The following is a 10,998-nucleotide window of genomic DNA, read 5'->3' on the forward strand; positions in this document are numbered from 1 at the left end:
GCCATGGCCGCTAAGCCTGCACGTCCAGAGCCTGTGCTCCGTAACGGGGAGAGGCCACAACGGGGAGGGGCCCCGCGACCCAAAAAAAAAAAAAAAAAAAAAAAATTTGATTTTATGGAAATATTTTATTATGGAATAATACAGTATATACAGTACATAACAACTTCACAAATATACTTATGAACATACTAAAATGAAAAAATCATTTTTCCCTAATTATTTTTCATGAATTTTATAGTCATTTAGGTAAGTAAATATAGTTAAATTATGAAAAGATGTGAAAAATGATTTGTATAATGAATGTTGAAAGCAGTGCACTTTTTTCTCTTTTTTTTGCGTTACGCGGGCCTCTCACTGTTGCAGAGCACAGGCTCTGGACGCGCAGGCTTAGCGGCCATGGCTCACGGGCCTAGCCGCTCCGTGGCATGTGGGATCTTCCCGGACCGGGACACGAACCTGTATCCCCTGCATCGACAGGCGTACTCTCAACCACTGCGCCACCAGGGAAGCCCAGCACTGCACTTTTGACACAGACTTATGGATGAAATTATTTGTCCTGGAAGTAAATTATAATATAAATCAGTGTTAATAATTTATTTTAGCTCTATTATCTCCAAACAATTACATTTGTATCACAACAGAAACTACCTTGAATATAATGGTACTAAAAAATCATAACAGAGAATAGAATAAAATCAATTTGTAAGTTTTCAGAAATGTTCACCAGAAGCATAGATATCATCTGCATTAATACAGCATTTTCTATTTATGCAATGCTTTTGTTTAATTGACTGTGAAAAATTGTTATTTATAAGCGACACAGCATTTGTCTTCTGACCCACAAATTTCGAGATGTTTTAAAAGAAATTACTTTGAATGTATATTGTTTTGGCAGGAGTAGTGGATAGAGAGGCATGCATATAATGAAAGAAATTTTGACCCTGTATGATTGGGATGAGGGATAAAATACATAAAGTGTCTAACAGAGTTCTTGGAACAAAACAACTGTTCAAATCCTACAGTTTTGCCATTGGTGATTAGAACAAGAAGGCATCAGTGTTGAATTTGTAGCAAAGAGTTCAAGGTAGAGATGGGTGTTTTAATTCATTTTATCATGCATTTAATCAGCAAAGTTTTATCGATCACCTACTATATGCCAGACATTTAACTATATACTAGAGATACAATTGTGAAAGCAACACTATCCCTGCCTATAGTTTAGAAATGAAGAAGCTAATAATTAATTTTTAAAAAGTTTATTCAGGGACTTCCCTGGTGGTGCAGTGGTTAAGAATCCGCCTGCCAATGCAGGGGACACGGGTTCGATCCCTGGTCCAGGAAGATCCCACATGCCGTGGAGCAACTAAGACCATGCGCCACAACTACTAAGCCTGCACTCTGGAGCCTGCGTGCCACAACTACTGAAACCCGTGTTCCTAGAGCCCATGCTCTGCAACAAGAGAAGACACTGCAATGAGAAGCCCGCACACCACAACGAAGAGTAGCCCCTGCTCGCCGCAACTAGAGAAAGCCCGTGCGCAGCAACGAAGACCCACCGCGGCCAAAAATAAATTAATTAAAAATAAAAAAGTTGATTCAAGCTTATATACCATGTTAATGGAAAGATAAAAGACAAGAAAATAACTGCGGAGCAACACCCAGAACTGTAATATTCTATAAATCCTTTCTTAAACTAAATAAGATCAAATATGTAAAATCATCTAACCTAGTACTTAGCATAGTGTAGCAATGGAAAAATAAAATGTTTGCAACTGTGTTGTGATACAAACATCTGCTTTTGTAACTCAAGCTACCAGACATAAGATGTCAGGACCATACACAGGCAGTGTGAAGTGCTCTGATTTCATTTTGTACATAGTTAAATTTTTTTTTCTGACACCTGAAATATTACTTTGAAAGCTTTGTAAATTTACTACTAGGTATACTAGATATTTCTGCAGCATGGAGAGAGTATTTTTTAAAAAATTAAGAATTTGGGGCAACAAAGTTTATACAATTGGACAAAGTAAGGTATCCTTACTCATTCAACACATTTTCATTACTTCTAGCACATTCTAGGTCTAGGGATACAATGATAAATGGGATATTGTTCTGACCCTCTAGCAGAAGGGTGCCCCTTGGCTTTTTTTTTTTTTTTTTTTTTTTTTTGCAGTACGCGGGCCTCTCACTGCTGTGGTCTCTCCTGTTGCGGAGCACAGGCTCCGGGCGCACAGACTCAGCGGCCACGGCTCACAGGCCCAGCTGCTCCGCGGCATGTGGGATCTTCCCAGAACGGGGCCCGAACCCGCTTCCCCTGCATCGGCAGGCAGACTCTCAACCACTGCGCCACCAGGGAATCCCCGCCCCTTGGCATTTTTAAGCAGAAACAGCTCCTGGGATTAGGAGAAACAACAGAATGAAGACTATTTGACTTAATAAGAATTGATAGATTTTTCCAAATACCTGAAATGATAACATATTGAAAAAAGAATTCAAGTTTTATGTAACTCAACAAAGCGCAGTTAGAACCAAAGGGAAGGCAATTTGGCTACCAATGGAATTATCCAATATGGGCACTAGCTGCTTTGAGACTACAGCTATTCAATGCTAAGCTTCTTTGTCCTTTGTCAAGACTATTGGAGGACCTCCTGGAAAATGTTCCCTCTATTCCTCATGCCATGACCAGAGCACACAGCACTAATCAATCATGGTGCTCTGAGCCCAGACAAATCTCAGAAAATGTCTCAACATAGGATTACAGGCAGCCACAGCTATTAGATTAGTTTTTTTTAGCTGAAATGTTGCCACTTCTGAGATGTAACAAACTCCTCGATATATTAGTGATTAGAGTTTACCAAAGATTTTTTTCTAAATGAATTGTTATATCTCCTATTCATTAAAGCTTTTTAGTCACACCCTTCCTAACTGCTTTCTTGATGGAGTGAATAAATGTGACAGCCTTACCTTGTTTCTGATCTTTAAAAGAAAAGTGTTAAATATTTTTCTAAAAGCATGATATTAGCTGTAGGTTCATTCTGTAGATGATTAATTTTAGATTGAATAATATCTCTTCAATTTTGAGTTTGCTACAAGTTTTCATTAAAAGCAGTTATTGAATTTTATCAAAGGTATTTTTTTACATTGATTATCATATGATTTTTCTTCTTCATTCTTCTTATGTTATGAATTATATTGATTGAGTTTAAAAGTAATACCAAGTTTGTGTTTCTGGAAGAAGTCCAAGAATTTAGTTCTAGAGTAGTATCATTTTTTTATGTATTGTTGGATTTTGTTAACATTTCATTAAAGTGTTTGCATCTATGCTAATAAGGGATGCTATTTAAAATTTTATTTTCTTCTAATATTTATTGTCAGTTTTGGTATCAGAGTTATTGTAATGGTCTCAAAAAACAAGTTGGGGACTTCCCTGGTGGTGCAGTGGTTAAGAATCCACCTGCCAATGCAGGGGACGTGGATTCTAGCCCTGTTCTGGGAAGATCCCACATGCCGCGGAGCAACTAAGCCCGTGCACCACAACTACTGAGCCTGAGCTCTAGAGCCTGTGAGCCACAAGTATTGAGCCCATGTGCCACAACTACTGAAGCCTGTACACCTAGAGCCCATGCTCCCCAACAAACAGAAGCCACTGCAATGAGAAGCCTGCACACTGCAACAAAGAGTATCCCCCGCTTGCCGCAACTAGAGAAAGCCTGTGTGCAGTAATGAAGACCCAATGCAGCCAAAAATAAATAAATAAATAAAATTAATTAAAAAAACCCAAATTGGTACATGTTCCCTCCTCCTCTGTTTTTGAAAGAATTATTATAAATTGCTATTATTTGATCCCTAAATGTTTGATAAGATTCACCAGTAAAACCATCTGGTCTTGGAGTTTTCTTTGTGGGAAAATTTTTAGTAATTAGTTCACAGCTTTAATAGTTACAAGGTATTACATTTTTTGTGTGTGTGTGTTACTCTTAGTGAATTGTAATTTTCAGGGAGACTGTCCATGTCAGCATCTACATTGCTGACTTTATTAGACTAAAGTTTTTCATAATAGCCCCATACTATCCTTTCAATGTCTGTAAGCTATGTAGCGATACACCCTATCTCCTTCCTGATATTGTTAATTTGTGTTTCTTCTTTTTTCTTTGTGTCTTGCTATCGATTCTATCAATATTTTTATTTTATTATTTTTTCAAAGAAATCAACCTTTGGCTTTGTTAATTTTCTGCATTGTTTATTCTGTATTTAAATCTCTTATGTTCTTATTTTTATTTGCTTTATTCTGTTTGAGTTTGTTTATCCTTTTTTAAAAAATTCCTTGAGATATTTGTTTATTTTAAACCTTTAATATTTTCTAAAATATGAATTTAAAGCTAAAAATCTCCCGCTAAACAGAATTTTAAAATTTTTTATTCATTGTCATTGAGTTAACATATTTTAAAATTTTCCTTATGATTTCTTCTTTGGTACATGGACTAATTTAGAAGTAGGTCACTTAAGTTTCAAATATTTGGACATTTTCTAATTTTCTTGTTATTTATTTCCAATTTAATTCCACTATGGAATGAGAGTACAGGCTGTATGTTTTCAATCTTAAATCAGTTAATGCTTAATTTATAGTACAGCACACGGTCTATTTTGAGTAATGTTTTATATGCACCTGAAAAAATGTATTCTGAAATTGTTTCAGGTAGTGTTTAGCAGTGTCAATTTGGTGACACTTGTTACTAATGTTGTACAATTTTTCTATGTCCTTTCATGATTTTTGTCTCTGTACTCTATTAATTTTTGAGGAAAATAATTTATCATTATAAAATGTTCTTCTTCTGTATCTTGGTAATACTCATTTTCTTAATGCCTACCTTGTCTGCTATTAATTGGCTCTTCTGTGATTACTGCTTGCTTTGTTTATTTTTTCTCATCCTTTCATTTCAACCAGTCTCTGTATTTATATATAATTTTAGTACCACTCATCACTAAAGCCAGTCTGATAATCTCTTTCTTTTAATTGGTGCGTTTAGTCCGTATATAATAAATGCTATTACTGACATATTGGATTTAAGTCTATATTTCGCATCTTTATTTTCTATATGTCCTGTCTGGTATTTTGTTCCTTTCTTCCTTCTTTTTTACTGAGTATTTTACATTACCTCATTTTATCTCCCCTTCTAAGCTAGTAGTTTCATTTCTTTGTTTAATTTCTCAATAGTTGTTTTGAATCATTAACTTTTCATTGTCTAACTTAAATTAATATTATACTTTAACATGTATAATTTAATTTATCCACTCTGCTTCTGTTATCAGATCTTTTATTTCTATGAATATAATTATTTATTCCTTTAAAGAATCAATAGACACTTAAAGAAGTTAAGAATAATACAATCCTTATATACTCATATATTTACTATTTCCAGTTGTCTTAATCTTTTCTTGCATCTAGGTTTCCTTGGTGGATTATTTTTCTTCACCCTGAAGAAATTCTATTAGTTTTTTTTATGACAAATTAGTTCAGCTTTTATCTCCTCCCTCTCAAATAAAACTGTCAATCTCTTCTCCATTTATAAAAGGTATTTGAGGATAGGATCTAGAATTCTAGGTTCACAGTTTTCTTAGCACCCTTACTCCCACCAGCACTTAGGAGGTATCTTTATTTTTCTTTTAATTTTGTTTTATATGGGAGTAGAGTTAATTAACAATGTTGTGTTAGTTTCAGGTGTACAGCAAAGTGACTCAGTTATACATATACATATACCTATTTTTTTTCAAATTCTTTTCCCATTTAGGTTATTACAGAGTATTGAGCAGAGTTCCCTGTGCTATACAGTAGGTCCTTGTTCATTATCTATTTTAAACATAGCAGTGTGTGCATGTCAATCCCAAACTCCCAATATGTTCCTCCCCCTTGCCCTTCCCCACTGGTAACCTAAGTCATTCTCTTAAGACTGATTCTGTTTCTGTTTTGTAAATAAGTTCATTTGTATCTTTTTTTTTTTTAAAGATTCCACATATAAGCAATACCATATGGTATTGGTCTTTCTTTGTCTGACTTACTTCATTTAGTATGATAATCTCCAGTTCCATCTATGTTGCTGCAAATGGCATTACTTCATTCTTTTTTAATGGCTGAGTAATATTCCATTCTATATATGTAACACATCTTCTTTATCCATTCATCTTTTGATGGACATTTAGGTTGTTTCCATGTCTTGGCTATTGTAAACAGTGCTGCAATGAACGTTGTGGTGCATGTATCTTTTTGAAGCATATTTTTCTCTGGATATATGCTCAGGAGTGGGATTGCTGGGTTATATGGTAGCTCTATTTTTAGTTTCTTAAGGAACATCCATACTGTTTTCCATAGTGGCTGTACCAGTTTGGTTGTTGTTTTTTTGATATTGAACCACATGAGCTGTTTGTAAATTTTGGAGGTTAATCCCTTGTCAGTTGCATCATTTGCAAATATTTTCCCCCACTCTGTGGGTTGTCTTTTCATTTCGTGTATGGTTTCCTTTGCTGTGCAAAAGCTTTTGAGTTTGATTAGGTCCCATTTGTTTATTTTTGTTTTTATTTCCCTTACTCTAGGAGATGGATTGAAAAAGATATTGCTGTGATTTATGTCAGAGTGTTCTGTCTGTATTTTCCTCTAAGAGTTTTATAGTACCTGGTCTTACATTTAGGTCTTTAATCCATTTTGAGTTTATTTTTATGTATAGTGTTAAAGAGTGTTCTCATTTCATTTCTAATTATATATATATTTTTACATGTAGCTGTCCAGTTTTCCCAGCACCATGTACTGAAGAGACTGTCTTTTCTCCATTGTATATTCTTGCCTCCTTTGTCATAGATTAATTGACCATAGTTGCGTGGGTTTATTTCTGGGTTTTCTATGCGGTTCCACTGATCTATGTTTCTGTTTTTGTGCCAGTGCCATACTGTTTTGATTACTGTAACTTTGTAGTATAGTTTGAAGTCAGAGAGCCTGATTCCTAGCTCCAGTTTTCTTTCTCAAGGTTGCTTTGGCTATTCGGGGTCTTTTGTGTCTCCATACAAATTTTGATAACTTTCTATTATCATCTGTCTTTGACTTTTTTTCCAATACGAAATGAGTCTTCATTCTTATTCTTGTTTAGTGTAATATTATGAATCTTTTTTTTGTTCTAGCTGCTTTTAACTTTCTTTTCTTTATCTTTGGTTTTCAACAGTCTGACAATAATGCCCATTGGTGTGTTTTTCTTTGTATTTTTCTTGCTTGGGGTTTCCTGAGATTTTCCATTAATTTTTGAAATGTTTTGACTGTTGTCTCTTCATATATTTGTTTTATTTCTTATTCTCTCACCTCCACTTAGGGGACCATGATTACATATTACTATTTTGTATTAGGTAAGAAGTCTCAAATGCTCTGTTCTGGCTTTTATTTTCATATTTTAATTCTTTGTTTCAATTTAAATAGTTTCTCTTGATCTGTCTTTGTAGTTATTGATTATTTTCTCTGCTCTGTCTAGCCGAGCCAAATATCTTTTATATGTTAGATGTATTTTTCTCTTATAATAATCCCATTTGGTTCTTTTTTAGGTTTTTCCATTTCTTAGCTATGATTCTCCATTTCTGATTCACCCAGTTTCACCATATTTTCCTGAGTCTTCCAATATATCTATAATCCATGTTTCAATATGTTTATTAAACCTGGTTTAAAATTTTTATTGCTAATTCCATTATCTAAGTCGTATATGTGTCTATTTCTTTTGACTTCATTTTGATTTTTGCATCCAATTTTTCTCTTTCTTCTCATATCTTGTAAATTTGAAGTGAATACTGGACATTATGGGTAATATATTATAGAAAATCTGGGTTATGCTGTCTTCTTTGAAAGAATGTTGTGTTTCATTCCAGTAGAGATTTAGAAAACTGGCAGGTTCACTTGATGTAATTGTAATTTTCTTTTAATTGGTCCCTTAAGAACCTGGCTTTGCTCTTAGAACTAGAATGTAGCCTTGACTCCTTCTTAAAGGCATGGATCTTCTGGGGATTTCAAGGGAAATCCAAAGATGTTTACCAAGTTCCTCTAACTTGTTAGGACATGAACTCCAAATATCTCTCTAACAATATGTTGCCAGAATTTCTGCTCAAGTCTTTATTCTAGCAGCCTTTTTTCTGGGTTCCTTTTGTATCACCTTGCACATGCAAAGGCATCAGCCAATATTTAAGGAGAATTTGTACACAGTTTCGGTGCTTTTCCCTCTGTGGCATCTTTCTTTAAGGAATGTTCACCTCGATTTCCAGCCATTCTAGCAGCTCCAAATTCCTGCCTCTGTCTCTTCGTCCCAGTAAAACAGATGATTTCAGCTACTGGTACCCTTGGGGAAAAGCTACTTAATTGCAAAACTCACATGTTTATTTCTCTTCCTTTAAAGATTTTTTCTCTTTTAGTTTATACCTTCTTTTGCTTTTCTCCAGAACTTTAAAATAATTATTTTGTAACACTTGTTTTAATATCTGTCCAAAGTTTATACTTGTCATTAGCAGAATGATTAGTGTGTATCAAGCTACTCTACCTTTATTGAAACCAGAAATTTTGAGTATTAATTTTAAAAATTGATAACATTAGTTGAGCACATTTTATAAAATCCAGGTATTATGTTTTGCATGCATTTTAAGATTTAATTATCCGAAAAGTCTTGTAAGGTATTTACTAATATTATTCTAATTTTTCAGATGAGAAAACTGTAACACAGAAAATGAGGGTAACTCCCACTAAGCCCATAACTAGTAGGAGGTAGCATAGGATTTTAAATCTAGGCAATCTATTACATATTGCACCTTTAAACTAGTCCCTTCATCTTAATAACAGAAAGTGATTCAAAATGTATCTAGATTATTATTTCCACATCTCAAACATATACTTTTTCTACAATATTTTCTATGAGATATTTCCTTTGGCTCTGAAAAAGTACCATGCAACTCAGTTTTGTACCATGTGAGCTGTGGTGTCACTTTTGTAACTTATTCATATCCAGTGACTTATCAGACTGTTGCAATCTCTGAAACATATATTCAAAGCCACTTGGATCATGCGTTCACCCAAACCACATTGGCCCAAAGTGGCTTTTAACTGAGTTTACCCATGAATTGGTATTCTCAAATAACCTCATGCTAAACACACATTTTCATCTGGGGCAAGTAGAAAATATGGTGTATTGAATTGACTTACCTTCATATTGACCGTAATTCTGACATATCTACATTATTTCATAGAATAAGAGATTTTTAGGCCCAAAGTATGTATGGTCGAAGTCTTTCACCACATATGTAAAAAACATGAGGACCACAGAAGTTAAAGTGGTATCATCTAATGTCACACAGCTATATAGTTTCAGACACAGGACCCAAGTAACAAATTTACCTCTCTTTGTAATAAAAAAAAAAAAAAAAATCATTCTTACATTAAAAAGAGAGTAAGTATAACACAGAGTATTTAGTCTTAAAGTGGTAGAAATCCCTTGTTTGTGTCCATAACCTCTGAAATAGTGTTGATTAATTCACTGAGTTTCCACAAAATAGCTGTTGTGGATCAAATATATATTAAATATCACCAGATAATTCATTTTTCCCTTGGTACACTGGATCCTTAAAACTTTATAATAGCTTTTATTTATTATGACATTTCATATTATTTCAATTGCCCAAATCAGTCTTTTTTTTTCCAGTTGTTTCAGAGACATGTATAGCCAAATCTAAAAACATATGACTGAATAATAATAAACTACTAGTGCTATATTGAACAAAACTAAGGGAAGAAAATCACTAAAATTCTTCAGATGAGGGCTGTAGCTCTTTCAGTGAGCTACACGAACTGCATGCTAACCACACCCAACATGTTCTTTGTCCTGTGTTCATAACTTCTTAAGTGCACTACAGTTTATATTTCATCCTGATAGTATTATAAGCATATATCCTCATTCTCAAAGTTGGCAGTGATAGCATCAAGAAATAATAAGGTCTAATCTTCACCATTAGAATACAAATCCATGGTTATTTCACTTTTGTACAATGGAAGTAATTTGGTCCAGAGAGGTAAAGTGACTTTTTCAGAGTTGAACAGATCCTGATTAAGGGTGAAAACTGATATCCTGATTGTCACCCAAACACAGCATCATCCTCCTATGAGACATCGTATCTCTCTCCATGTGTGTTATGTCAGAATGTGGCAAGACTTTGTAAGCTATACTAAGACAATGCTAAATCTGACAGGTTTGGTAACTGGAACAACTGGATGAGAGAGGACATACATAATTCTCCCAGTCAAAAAAGTGTGGGAGGAGCTGGATTAAACAAAGTCAAGTGTGTTTCTTTGGTGCTTGACTTATCTGAACCTTTAGTATACTGATAGGCATGTACATTTCTAAAAGGGGGATAGAAACATTTACCAAAATTATTTGACCAAAGAATTTGTTTAAAAAATTTTTGCAAATATCATCCATTACAATAAATATCTGATAGAACACATTTAGAAAAATTCTTCTCTAGAGGTTTAGCTATCTTCAGAACATTGTCGATATTTAATAAAATTATATTAAAAGAAGGAATGGATATTAAAATTGTATGTACATTCATAATAATTTATACCTAAGGTCCATCCATTATCAAATCCTGGTTCAGATAATATCACCAAGGGCCGTCTTGTGGGAAAAGAAGGCAGTTTATCTTCATGATGGTGACCTCAGTGGATGGAGATGTATTCCAAAGACTTCTAACTTCACTCTGTATCCTGATAGGGTACCATGTCTCTTCATCTCATTTAACTGCCATGTCGTTTAGAGTGACTATGTTTTAAAGAGATTAATAGAATCCATTATTGTATGTGAAATTTTAACTGAGTTTCAACAGCTACAGGAACACCAACACCTGGGAACATTGCCAAAATTGCCATGTTGATTTCAGAAAGAGAAGTCTGTGAACTGACAGCCCTTTTTTTTTTTTTTTTTTTTTTTTTTT

The sequence above is a fragment of the Lipotes vexillifer genome, unplaced genomic scaffold (genome assembly GCF_000442215.2).
Source record: "Lipotes vexillifer unplaced genomic scaffold, Lipotes_vexillifer_v1.1 scaffold95, whole genome shotgun sequence".
Taxonomy (NCBI): Eukaryota; Metazoa; Chordata; class Mammalia; order Artiodactyla; family Lipotidae; genus Lipotes; species Lipotes vexillifer.